This window comes from Cebus imitator, unplaced genomic scaffold (genome assembly GCF_001604975.1).
Source record: "Cebus imitator isolate Cc_AM_T3 unplaced genomic scaffold, Cebus_imitator-1.0 Scaffold336, whole genome shotgun sequence".
Taxonomy (NCBI): domain Eukaryota; kingdom Metazoa; phylum Chordata; class Mammalia; order Primates; family Cebidae; genus Cebus; species Cebus imitator.
Window position 1 is genome coordinate 636,264 of NW_016107651.1, and position 14,578 is coordinate 650,841.

The 14,578-nt window shown below is 38.1% G+C and overlaps 1 pseudogene; it reads right to left on the bottom strand.

Moving 5' to 3' along the window:
- Window positions 1-14,101: 14,101 nt before the first annotated feature.
- LOC119467828 lies at window positions 14,102-14,220 on the bottom strand (annotated as a pseudogene).
- Window positions 14,221-14,578: the final 358 nt, after the last annotated feature.

Below are 14,578 nucleotides of genomic sequence, written 5' to 3' on the forward strand. Positions count from 1 at the left end.
CTTTGTGAGCTTCTATATGCCCATATAGTCATGTAACCACCACTACAATTAAGATATAAAAGAGTTTGAGAGCCTCAAAAAAATCCTTTAGTGCCCCTTTGTTAACAAAACTCCCCTTCACATCCTCTTATGTTTCTTCTGACCATATGATTTGACCGTTACAAAAATGTTATAGAAAAGGGATATATAATATGTAGCCTTTTGAGTTTGCTTTTTTCACTTGGTACAATGCATTTTTTTTTGTTTTTTGTTGTGTTTGTTTCTTGGATTCAGGGGGTATATGTGCAGATTTGTTACGTGACTGTATTGTATGATGCTGAGATTTGAGGTATGGATGGTCCCATCACCCTGATAGTGAGCATAGTACCAAATAGGTAGGTTTTCAATGCTGCTTTCCCTCCCCACACTAGTAGTATCTATTGCTCTTATATTTATGTCCTTGTGTATTCAATATTTAGCTTCCACTTATAAATGAGAACATGTGGTATTTGGTTTTCTGTTTCTATGTTAATTTGCTTAGGATAATGGCCACCAGTTGATTCTATGTTGCTGCAAAGGACGTGATTTCTTCATTCTTTTTTATGGCTGAGTAGTACTCCTTAGTGTATAAACACCACATTTTCTCTATCAAACCACTGTTGATGGACAAATAGGTCGATTCCATGTCTTTGCTACTGTGAATAACATGGTAATGTGCCATACAAATGTATGTGTCTTTTTGGTAGAACAATTTAATTTTCCTTAGGTATACACCCGGTAATGGGACTGCTGGGTCAAATGGTAGTTCTAAGTTCTTTTAGAAATCTCTAAACTGCTATCCATGGTGGCTGAACTAATTTCCATTCATACCAACAATGTATAAGCATTGCTTTTCTTCTGTAGCCTTCCTGCATCTGTCATTTTTTGATTCTTTAGCCATTCTGACTGATGTGAGATGATATCTTATTGTGGTTTTGGTTTACATTTCTCTGACGATTAGTGATGTTGAGCATTTATTCATATGTTTGTTGGCCATTTGTATATCTTCTTTTGAGAAGTGTCTATTCATGTCCTTTGCCCATTTTTAAGCTGGATTATTTGGGTTTTGCATGCTGATTTGTTTAAGTTCCTTGTAGATTCTGGTTGTTAGACCTTTGTTGGATGTACAGTTTGTAAATATTTTCTCCCATTCTATAGGCTGTGTATGCTGTTGGTAATTTAGGTTGCTGTGCAGAAGCTCTTTAGTTTAATTAGGTCCCACTTGTCAATTTGTGTTCTTGTTGCAATTTGAAGTCAGGTAATGTGATGCCTCCAGCTTTGTTCTTTTTGCTTAGAATCGCTTTGGCTATTTGGACTCTTTTTTACTTCTATATGAATTTTAGAATCGTTTTTTTCTAATTCGGTGAAAAATGATGTTGGTATTTTGATAGAGATAGCATTGAATCTGTAAATTGCTTTGGGCAATATGGCCATTTTAACAATATTGATTGTTCCAATCTATAAGCATGAAATATTTTTCCATTTATTTTTGTTTTTTTCTCATTTCTTTCAGCAACGTTTTATAGTTCTCCTTGAAAAGATTTTCACCTCCTTGGTTATACATCTCCTTGGAATACACTTAGATGTATTCCTCAGTATTTCTTTTCTTGTATGTCTGTCTACTATAAATAGGATTGTGTTCTTGATAGGCTCTCAGCTAGAGTGTTATTGGTGTATAGAAATGCCACTGATTTTTGTACATTTTTTATATTTGTATCTTGAACCTTTACTGAAGTTGTTTATCAGTTCCAGGAGCTGTTTGGTGGAATCTTTAGAGTTTCCTATATATAAAATAATATCAGCAAAGAGAAGATAGTTTGACTTCTCTTTACCTATTTTTGCCTGATGGTTCTGGCTAGCACTTCCAGTACTATGTTGAATAGGAATGGTGAGAGTGAGCATCCTAACGCATTTGAAATTCACGCTGTATGTCTCAGTAGCTTGTTGCTTTTTGTTGCTGAGTAGTATTCTGTGGTGTGAATGTACCTCAGTTTATTTATTCATGCAGCAGGCAAAGGACATTTGGATTATTTCTAGTTTAATTATGAATAAATCCACTATAAACATTCAAATTCAGATTTATGTGTGAACATAAACGTTCATTTCACTTGGGTAAATACCTAGGAATGGAATTTCTGGACCATGTGGTAAATATATATATTTGGCAACAATTTCCCAAAGTGACGGTACATTTTACACACCCACCTGCAACTAATAAAAGTGTTTTTGCTTGTTTGTTTTTGTGACAGACTCTGTCACCCAGGCTGGAGCAGAGTGGTGCAATCTTGGCTCACTGTAACCTCCCAGGCTCAGGTGAGCCTCTCACCTCAGTCTCCTGAGTAGCTGGGACTGCACCATCAGCCACCATGCCCAGCTAATTTTTGTACTTTCTGTAGAGATGGGGTTTTGCTATGTTGCCCAGGCTGGTCTTGAACTCCTGGGCTCAAGCAATATGCCTGCCTCAGCCTTCCAATACAGGCATGAGCCACCATGCCCAGCCAATTATTGTAAAACAAACAAACAAACAAACAAAACCTGTAGCCATTGAAATAGGTGTGTAGTGGTATCTCCTTGTACTTTGAATCTCCATTTTCCTAATAAACATTTTCCTATGTTGAGCATCTTTTCAGGTACTTATTCGATAGTGTTGTTCAGGTCTTCCGTATTCTTACTAATAATTTCCTTCCTACTTGTTCTATCAATTATTGTGAAAACAATCTTAAAGTCTCTAACTAAAATTGTGAACTTATCTATTTCTCCTCAATTTATAAATTTTTACTTCATGCCATTTGAAACTCCTTGTTAGACACATACACATAGAGAATCATTATGTCTTTTTGGTGAAGTGAGCCTTTTTAACATCATGTAATCATCTTTATCTCTCCTAAAATTCTTTGAAGCCTACTTTGTTTGATATTAATATGGTCACTTCAACTTTCTTTTGACTAGAGATTTTTATATGTGTATATATTTTCATCTTTTATATTTAACATATAATTTAATTTAAAGGCAGTTTCCTATAGACACTGTATAGTTTTGGGTCTTGCTTTTTAATCCAATTTGACAGTCTCTTCTAATTGGTGTGTTTAGACCATTTATATTTAATGCAATCATTAATATGTTTGTAACAAAATGGACTACTTGTTTCTATTTTTAAAAATTATTTCTCTTATAATGTCTTGCTCTGAATTGAATATTGTTATAATTTTATTTCCACTATTGGCTTACACATTTTAATAATCTTTTTAGAGATTGCCATAGGGTTTACAATATACAAATTTAATTAATCACAGTCTACCTAATACTTTACCACTTCAAGTATATTTGAATGTTACAGTCATATACTTCTAATTTTTCCTTCCCATCCTTTGTCCTACTTTATATATACTATAATATATTTTAAGTTTGTACAACAGTTGTTATTTGGTAACCATGATTGGTTTCCAGACCTCCCATGGATATCAAAATCCATGGATGCTTAAGTTACTTTGTACAAAATGGTGTAGTATTTGCATATAACCTACCCACATTCTCTCATATACTTTATTTTTATTTTTATTTAATTTTATTTTTAATTTTACTTTAGGTACATACTATATCTGGCATTTTTCCCCATGTTATCCCTCCCCACCCCCCACTGTCTCTCCCCTACCCCACCAACTGCCCCCAGTGTGTGATGCTTCTCTCCCTGAGTCTACATGTTCTCATTGTTCAACACCCACCTGTGAGTGAGAACATAAGGTGTTTGGCTTTCTGTTCTTGTGTCAGATTGCTGAGAATGATGGTTTTCAGATTCATCCAAGTCCCTACAAAGGACACAAACTCATCATTTTTTATGGCTGCGTAGTATTCCATGGTGTGTATGTACCACATTTTCTTTGTCCAGTTTATCATTGATGGGCATTTGGGTTGGTTCCAGGTCTTTGCTATTGTACACAGGGCTGCAATGAACATACATGTGCATGTGTCTTTATAGTAGAACAATTTATAGTTCTTTGGGTATATACCCAGTAATGGGATTGTTGGGTCAAATGGAATTTCTATTTCTAGATCCTTGAGAAATCACCACACTCTCTTCCACAATGGTTGAACTACTTTACACTCCCACCAACTCTGTAAGAGTGTTCCGATTTCTCCATATCCTGTCCAGCATCTGTTGTCTCAAGATTTTTTAATGATCACCATTCTAATTGGCATGAGATGGTATCTCAATGTGGTTTTGATTTGCATTTCTCTAATGACCAGTGATGATGAGCACTTTTTCATATGTTTATTAGCCTCATACATGTCTTCTTTTGAAAAGTGTCTGTTAATATTGTTCACCCACTTTTGAATGGGGTTGTTTTTTCTTGTATATCTGTTTTAGTTCTTTGTAGATTCTGAATATTAGCCCTTTGTCAGATGGGTAGATTGCAAAAATTTTTTCCAATTCTATTGGTTGCTGGTTCACTCTAATGATGGTTTCTTTTGCTGTACAGAAGCTCTGAATTTTAATTAGATCCCATTTGTCTATCTTGGCTTTTATTGCCATTGCTTTTGGTGTTTTAGTCATGAAGTCCTTGCCTATGCCTATGTCCTGAATTGTTTTGTCTAGGTTTTCTTCTAGTGTTTTTATGGTGTTAGGTTTTATGTTTAAATCTTTAATCCATCTGGAGTTAATTTTAGTGTAAGATGACAGGTAGGGGTCCAGTTTCTGCTTTCTGCACATGGCTAGGCAGTTTTCCGAACACCATTTATTAAACATGGAGTCCTTTCCCCATTGCTTGTTTTTGCCAGGTTTGTCAAAGATCAGATAGTTGTAGATGTGTGGTGTTGCTTCTGGGGCTTCTGTTCTGTTCCATTGGTCTATGTCTCTGTTTTGGTACAAGTACCATGGTGTTTTGACTACCGTAGCCTTGTAGCATAGTTTGAAGTCCGGCATTGTGATGTCTCCAGCTTTGTTCTTTTTGCTTAGGGTTGTCTTTGTTATGTGGGCTCTCCTGTGATTCTGTATGAAGTTTAAAGTGTTTTTTTCCAGTTCTGTGAAGAAGGTCATTGGTAGCTTGATGGGGATAGCATTGAATCTATAGATTATTTTAGGCAGTAGGGCCATTTTCACAATATTAATTCTTCCTAACCATGAGCATGGAATGTTTCTCCATTTGTTTGTGTCCTCTCTTATTTCCTTGAGCAGTGGTTTGTAGTTCTCTTTGAAGAGGTCCTTTACATCCATTGTTAGTTGTATCCCTAGGTATTTTATACTCTTTGTAGCAATTGTGAATGGGAGTTTGCTATTGATTTGGCCCTCTGTTTGTCTGTTATTGGTATGTAGGAATGCTTGTGATTTCTGAACATTGATTTTGTATCCTGAGACTTGCTGAAGTTGCTTATCAGTTTGAGAAGATTTTGGGCTGAGACGATGGGGTGTTTTAGATATACAATCATGTCATCTGCAAATAGACACAATTTGACTTCCTCTCTTCCTATTTAAATATGCTTTATTTCTTTCTCTTGCCTGATTGCCCTGGATAGAACTTTCAATACTATAATGAATAGGAGTGGTGAGAGCGGGCATATCCTTGTCTAGTGCCTGATTTTAAAGGGAATTCTTCCAGCTTTTGCCCCTTCGGTATGATATTGGCTGTAGGTTTGTCATATATAGCTTTTATTATTTTATGATGCATTCCGTCGATACCTAGTTTATTGAGAGTTTTTAGCATGAAGGGCTGTTGAATTTTGTTGAAGGCCTTCTCTGCATCTATTGAGATAATCATATGGTTTTTGTCTTTGGTTCCATTTATGTGATGGATTACGTTTACGGATTTGTATATGTTGAAACAGCCTTGCATCCTTGGGATGAAGCCTACTTGATTGTGATGGATAAGCTTCCTGATGTGTTGTTGCATTCTGTTTTATTGAAGATTTTTGCATTGATGTTCATCATGGATATTGGCCTGAAGTTTTCTTTTTTAGGTGAGTCTGAGCCTGGTTTTGGTATCAGGATCAGGATGATGTTGGATGATATTGGTATCAGGATGATGTTGGTCTCATAAATCCCTCCTTTTGTATTGTTTGATACAGTTTCAGAAGGAATGGAACCAGCTCCTCTTTGTACGTCTGGTAGAATTTGGCTGTGAACCTGTCTGGACCTGGACATTTTTTCGTTGGTAGGCTACTGATTGCTGCCTCTACTTCAGCCCTTGTTATTGGTCTATTCAGGGTTTCAACTTCCTCCTGGTTTAGTCTTGGTAGAGTACAAGTGTCTAGGAATTTATCCATTTCTTCCTGGTTTATGTGCATAGAGTTGTTTGTAGTAATCTCTGATGGTGGTTTGTATTTCTGTGGAATCTGTGGTGATGTCCCCGTTGTTTTTTATGGCATCTATTTGATTGTTCTCCCTTTTCTTTTTTATTAATCTGACTAGTGGTCTATTTTGTTGATCTTTCAAAAAACCAGCTCCGGGATTTATTGATTTTTTGAAGGGTTTTTTTGTGTCTTTATCTCCTTCCGTTCGGCTCTGATCTTAGTTATTTCTTGTCTTCTGCTAGCTTTTGAGTTTTTTTGATCTTGCTCCTCTGGCTCTTTCAATTTTGGTGATAGTGTCGATTTTCTCATGTGGGCATTTATTGCTATAAATTTCCCTCTTGACAATGCTTTAAAGGTGTTCCAGAGATTCTGTTAAGTTGTGTTTTCATTCTGATTGGTTTCAAAGAACATCTTTATTTCTGCCTTCATTTCATTGTTTATCCAGTCAACACTCAGAAGCAAGTTGTTCAGTTTCCAAGTGGTTGTGTGGGTTTGAGTGTGTTTCTTAATCCTGAGTTCTAGTCTGATTGCGCTGTGGTCTGACAGACTGTTTGTTATGATTTCCATTCTTTTGCATTTGCTGAGGAGTGACTTGCTTCCAATGATGTGGTCAATTTTAGAGTAAGTGCAATGTGGTGCTGGGAAAAATGTATATTCTGTGGATTTGGGGTGGAGCATGGGAAAAATGTATATTCTGTGGATTTGGGGTGGAGCATTCTGTATCTGTCTGTTAGGTCTGCTTGGTCCATCTTTGCATTCAAGTCTTGGATGTCCTTGTTAATTTTCTGTCTCGTTGATCTGTCTAATGTTGACAGTGGAGTGTTGAAGTCTCCCACTATTATTGTGTGGGAGTCTAAATCTCATTTTAGGTGGTTAAGAACTTGCTTTATGTATCTGGGTGCTCCTGTGTTGGGGCTCCTGTTGTTGAGGCGTTTAAGCCGTTTACATTCAATGTTAATATTGTTGTGTGTGAATTTGATCCTGCCATTTTGTTAATGGCTGGTTAGCTCTCTCATTAGTTGACTCATTTTCTTCACTGCATTTTTTGTCTTTGCCCACTGGTTTGGTTTTGCAATGACTGGTACTTGTTCCTTTCCGTGCTTAGTGTTTCTTTCAGGAGCTCTTGTAGGGCAGGTCTGGTGGTGACAAAATTTCTCAGTAATTGCTTCTCCATAAAGGATTTTGTATCTCCTTCACTTATGAAGCTTAGTTTGGCTGGACATGAGATTGTGGGTTGAAAGTTCTTTTCTTTAAGGATGTTGAATATTGTTCCCCCCTCTCTTCTGGTTTGTAGAGTTTCTGCTGAGAGATCTGCTGTGAGTCTGATTGGCTTCCCTCTGTGGGTAACCTGACCTTTCTCTCTGGCTGCCCTTAGCATTTTTTCCTTCACTTCAACCCTGGTGAATCTTGATTATGTGCCTTGGGGTTGCTCTTCTTGAGGAATATCTTTGTGGAGTTCTCTGTATTTCCTGGATGTGAATGTTGGCCTGCCTTGCTAGGCTTGGGAAGTTCTCCTGGATAATATCCTGGAGCTTGTTTTCCAGCTTGGATTCATTCTCCCCCGTCATATTCAGGTATGCATACACCAATCAAGCATAGATTAGGTCTTTTCACATAATCTCATTTTTCTTGGAGGCTTTCTTCATTTCTTTTCTCTGTTTTTTCTCTTGTCTTGCCTTCTCTTTTTATTTCATTGAGTTGATCTTCAATCTCTGATATCCTTTCTTCCGCTTGATCGACTCAGCCATTAATCGTTACTGTGTTTGCTTCACATAGTTCCTGTGCTGTGTTTTTCAACTGCATCAAGTCTTTTATGTTATTCTCTAAGCTGTTTATTCTGGTTAGCATTTTGTCTAACCTTTTTTCAAGGTTTTTGGTTTCTTTGCATTGAGTTAGAACGTGTTCCTTTAGCTCAGAAAAGTCTGTTATTAGCCACCTTCTGAAGCCTGTTTCTGTCAATTTGTTGCACTCCTTCTCGGTCATGTTGTGTTCCCGTGTTGTTGAGTTGTGATCCCTTGAAGGAGAAGAGGTGTTCTGGTCTTTGATGCTTTCATCTTTTTTGCGCAGTTTTCTTCCCAACTTTGTGGGTTTACCTGGCTGTGGTCTCAGGGAGTTGCTCGATGAGGTCGCTTGTCTGCCTGTGGAGGCCCTACTGGGTTGCTAGGGACTCCTTCAGGTTACTAGGGAAGCTTCCTGTGTCTTTTTTGTTTACACTGGGGGTTTAGGTCCGCCTCTTCTGCTGACCTGGTGGTGCTGCTGGGTGGTCAAGAAGGCAGTCCCTTTCTGTCTGTGTTTTTTGTTAAAACATGTAGCCCAGTCCCACCCCTCTAGTGGTGGGTTGTGCCCTTCCTCCACTGGGCTGGATCATTCAGGGTTCATCTCAGACTGTGGCACTGGCTGCACAACCCACTAGAGTCAGAGCTTCAGCCCTCTAGGGGTTTTGTGGGGAGGGTAGGGACCTGCCCAGGCACACCTGGCTGTCTCCCCGCTTTCACCTTCCTCTCTCTCTCCGGTCATGGGTCATGGGGTAGGGGCCTGCCCAGCTGCTCCCACTTACGGCTCCCTCTCTTTCTGGGCGGGGGTTGGGGGTGGTAGCGTGGTCCACAGGTTCTCCTGGCTGCCTTTTGGGTTTATGCATCTGTTTAGGTATGTGCGGCAATCCGGGACTCCATCCTGGATTATTATTCACTCTACACTTATAATTCCCAGCGTTTGACTGGCAAAGATCCCCTGTTCTGTGTATTGCTGAGGCTTTTGGGGAAGCGCTGTATCTGGACTGGAGTGCCAGAGGGGGAGCCTCCAACTTGCTGGTCAGATGCACTTTCTGGGTAAAGCAGCACCCCTCCCCACCTCTGTCTCCCCTGCATGGGTTTTGCTCACGGTTGGACCAGACACATTGAAATGCACCTGGAACCTCGGTTGGAGCTAGGAGATCTCTGGATTTCTGCATCTCTCTCGCTGGGTGTTGTGCGCTGGAGTTGTGTCTATTCGGCCATCTTGGAGAGTCTTCTCATATAATTTAAATTATCTCTAGATTACTTTCAATACTTAATACGATGTAAATGCTATGTAAATTGTTGTTATACTATATTGTTTTCTATTTGCATTAATTTTTATTATTTTAAATATTTCAATCCACAGTTAGTTAAATCTATGGATATGGAACCCATGGATACAGAGGGCCAACTGTACTATAAATACACAATTGTTACCATTATTTTTACTTTGAAGAGTCAGAAATTTTTCAGAGCAATTAAAATAATTTTACATTTAGTTCCATTAATGCCACTTACATTACTTTTTCTTTGTGTAGACCCAAGTTTCTGTCTGTATCATATTTCTTCTTCCTTAAGAACTTTTAGCATTTCTTTTAGTGCAGGTCTTCTTGCAACAAATGTCTCAATTTTTGTTGGGGAAATATATCTTTACTACTCCTTCATTTTTGAAAGATATTTTTGCTGTGTAAAAAATTGTCCAGGTTGTAAATTTTTAAACACATTTTAAAGATGCCATTCCACTGTCCTCTGGCTTGGTTAGATCTAACAAGAAATCTACTGCAATTTTTTTTGTTACTTGTATGTGTTAGTGTGTGTGTGTGTGTGTGTGTGTGTGCATACACACTTGCACATATGTGTATTTTCTGGATGATTTCAAGGCTAACCCCTTTTCTTTTTTAGAAATTTTAATATATGTCTAGAGCTGTGTGTGTGTATGTACATGTGTGTGTGCGTGCTTGTGTGTGTGTCTGTGTGTGTGTGTTTAATGTATCTTGCTTGGTGTTCTCTGAACTTCTTGGATTTGTGGTTTGGTATCTTTTATTAATGTTTGAAAATTCTCATTATGTCTTCAAATATTCCTTCTTTTTTTCCTTTACTTTTAGGATCCAGTTACATGGACTGATATTGTACCATAGCTCTTGAACACTCTATTTTTTAAAAATATTTTTTTCATTTGTATTTCACTTGAGTAATTTCTAATGATCTGTCTTCAAGTTCACTGATTCTTTTCCTGGTTTTTCCAGGCAACTGATGAGACTATCAAAGGCTTTCTTCATACATGTTACCACGTTTACTATTTTTAGCATTTCTGTTTCATTTATTCTTACAATTTCTATCTGTTGGTTGATATTACCTATCTGTTCATGCATGTTATCTATCTTTTATACTACAGTTTTTATCATATTAGTCATATTTAGTTTTGTTATCTTGTCTGATAATTCAGGTATCCGAATTATAGCTGAGTCTAGTTCTGTTAATAACTCTGTCTCTTGACAGTGTATTTTTTCTTGCTTCCTTGTGTGAATCATAATTTGGGGTGAGAGCCTGACATCTTATGTAGGACAGAAGAGAGTGTGGCAAATCCTATTTCTCCTTTGAAATAGGCATAACTCATTTTTTTGCTAAGTATTAAGTGTGGAGGGTTGAAATAATCTAATCAGGAGTTAAGTTGGCTTTGTTGGGGATGTGTTTACCCTCAGTATAGCAGAGGCTTCAAATTCATCTAGCATTATTTTGTGTTTAGGGTCAGGGATTAGTTTCTGGAGGGTTTTTCTCAATGTTCCTCTTCTATCTGTAGCTTTAGATTTTCCCTGTGACCCTATGCCTTGAAGAGGGAGCTTTTCTCCATGCTGTAGCATCACACCCAGCAGTAGGCTGCTGTTGCTTGTTTTTTAGTGCTTTCTACTCTTGTTTAAGGTCTAGGATGTAGGTGTTTTCTCTTGTTCTAGTTTAGCCTCAGTCTTAGGCAGACACTGTGTTCCTGGGTCTCAGTGGTAGGTGCTTCTTGGTTATCCTGCCCCTCCTCATTGGTAAAGGATCTCTAAGGCCCTGTTCTGGACCCAGGACATTTTCATACCCTTACTTGAGAGGTAAATTTTTTTTTCTGTTTTTACCCCAGCTGCAAAGGGTCTTCATCTGTGCCCTGAGGGTGACAGAGTTTGTTATGCTTCCATCGGAAGCTGAAGGGTTTTCTGTGCCGTAGGGGAGACAGGGAAGAAGAACCATTAAGGAGTGGTCTTGTGCTTTTCTTGCAGTATCTAGTGTTTTTCTTCCCTCAACCTTTACCAGGGAAGCTTTCTCCAGTCTTTTGCCCTGACCTCATCTCTCACATGAACACTCAGTGAGAACTGTGGGGAAAAAACTGCAAATGGCTGCAAATTCTTCTTGCGTCTACAGCTACTAGGAGATCTGTGATCTAATGTTAGCTCATCTGGACTAGAGGTTGTTGTTATAAATAAAAGTAATAATGTTAGCTCAAGTTTGGACTTTTATAATTTGTTAAAATTTTCAACTTAACCAAATTTTTCTGACTAACTTTGTGGTAAGCCATAGCTCCCATCTCATCTGTCCTTGGAGGCACCTCTCTTATGTTTCAGGATAGTTGGTTGCCCCGCTACTTTGATGGGTTCAGTTCTTTGACGAGTTCCAGAGGGTTTATGGTTCTAAAGATTACATATTCTTTTCTTCTGGTAAGTGTGGGAGTGACTCTCCAATTTCTACTTGCTTCATGGAAGCCAGAAGCCCTCTTATGTAGAACTTTTAAGTCATGTTAAAGAGTTTATATTTTATCCCAAATGCAACAGTAAGCCAAAGAAGCATTTAAGCGTAGGATTGATTGGCCTGGATTTATATTTTTTTAAATCACAAGTTTAATATTTACTGGTCTTCCACTCTGTGCCAAGAACTCAGGTTTCCAAGATAAATTTAAAAATGGCGAAAACAGTGTCCTCAAATAATTCAGAATCAAGCATATTAGTCTTACTGACTATAGCAAATAACTAACAAAACTCAGTGGAAAGGCTGTACATGAATATCCAATCAGAGTGCTCTGGGAGCATTAAGGAAGGAAAATTTCATTTTGGCACACAGGGTAGAGATGGTAGAAAATGATCATCAAGTTATATCTTAAAATTTAAGCAGGATATTTAAGCAGGATTCAGAAGAAACTTGCATAGGGTGAATGTCCAAGGTTTTCTTATGACTTGCTTTCTAAGTAATATTAATTCTTTGTCATTTATTTTTGGGTAATGAATTGCTACAAAGGCAAGAAAAATATTCAGGTATACCAACCAGCCACCACCACCACCAACTTACTTTTTTCAAAAGGCATCTCTAGGCTTTGATGTGTATAAATGATGGCTGATTAACTGATATAAAATAATAGAAATTGTTTTAAAAACTTTGGGATATGATTATGTATTACTGTAGTTCCCAGGCTGCCTTACTATCAGAGTTCCCTTAAATGCTTTTACGAATGGAGATCTCTGAGAGCCAAAGATTCTGACTCATGTTGTGGGGGCCAGGAGTCTGTACTTTTCTGAAGCTCTTATGGTGACTCTGAAGACAAGCTAGTTTAGGGCAGATTGTCTCTCATATTTACAGTCTTCTTGTTTTAGTTTGTGTTCCTCAAAAAGCCGATTCTGAGACAAAGATTTGAATCTAGACTGTTTATTTGGGAGGTAACCTCAGGAAGCATAAATGAGGATGTTGGGAAAGTAAAACAGAGAAAGGAAAGAAGTCACTACAGGGTGAGTAAATGAGTGCATTGCTTCTTGGGGCATATGGGGCTCAGTCCCACTGAAACTTTCTGAGAAGCCTGTATACGGTCCTTCCTGAAAAGGGAGGCTTTGACCATGTAACGCTGTTTGCTTACCATATTTCAACCACTATATCTCTGTTTTCGGGGACAAGCACCAGACCCAAAGGCTGCCAACCAATAAACTAGCCAGTGTCCTATGTGATACGAAACCAGCCCACTTGATCAGTTTCTCTCGGAAGAACAAGGAGGTTGGTTAGGGATGTTTGAAACTGAGTGTGATAAGATGAATTACAGATGGCTCCATGAGAATCAAGTTGAAGAGAGAGAGACTAGAGATACCATGAAGAGAAATGGAAAGGTCAGTCTCAAAAAATCTCTAAGGTATGGTTGACTTCTCTGTTCTTGTTCCCGTGAGCCCAATTGAATCAAGTGTACCTATTCTTCCTGAAACTAAGTTGTCATCTTTTCTTAGTGCCCATGCAGATGTATCTTTACAGAAATTCCCATTACTTCAGGCAAATTGATCGGGTCAAAAAAGCTTTGAATTACACAATTAATGAAAGCAGCCACAGAACCAGAGATGGAAAATAGGGTCTCAGCATCCACAAAATAATCTCATTATACATACCTTTAAAAATCTTGGAGCAGATCATCAGAACCTGATTGTAATAAAATAATAATGATTAGTTCTAAGTGAGAGCACTTTTTCTTTCTATAGTACTATTAAATCTGTAGTCAAAACAAACTGATTGTAAAGCTATTTATGCCCACAGGCAGACTGTATAGAAAGCAGAGCTTATTTTAAAGAAATTCTTCTAATGTATTTCCAGAAACCTGAGCCAGTCACATGGATTGTTTTTATACATGTGTTCTGATTCCTCATATAATCACTTCGTGGGGAAAACATATTACCATTTTAGATTTTTTTTTTTTTTCAGGATACAATGAGAGTGAAAAGTGCAGTGCCCTGCATTTCTTAGGCCGGGTCTGGTTGTCAATTTCTCACAGCCAATTATTAATCCCCAGGTAATCCTCTGGTCACAGCTGATCTTTGGAGCAGAGAACTTGGCCCACTGCATTTGCCCCAGGCCAAATTCTGTGTTTGGAGGGACTTGCTGCTTTTGCTAAAGCCTGTAGGAAAGGTACCTATTCATGCACATAGGAAACCAGAAGATATATTTTGCAAAGAATAGCTCTCAAGAGGAAAGAGTTGCACAAACTGGAATTAACAGAAAAACGGGAAACTTTATTGTTTTTATAATGCCTATAACACCGGGTATTCCCACGTGGTCTCCCATCCAAGTACTAACCAGGCCTGACCTTGCTTAGCTTCTGAGGTCAGACAAGATCAGGTGCATTCAGGGTGGCATGGCCATAGATGGAGAAAGGGAAAGTTTTAATGACTTGAGAGTCTAGACTTTGATTGTATTTATTTTAACAAATATTTATTGGAGACCCACTATGTGTTTAAAGCTGGGCTCAGCACTATTCAAGTATAGAGAGAAATGTAAGTCCCATGATTTTCCTCAGAGCCTACACAAAAATGAATGATTATTAATAAACTAATATTTCTTCAGCAGTACATAATTTATGAATTGCATTTCTATGTGTGTATATATGTGGACAGGTATTATGTACACATATTTGTATGCATTATATCTCCCATTTAGTTCTCACAACAACCCTCTAGGGCAACTGGTATTATCATTACTCATTCTGCAGGCATTAAAAAAAATGA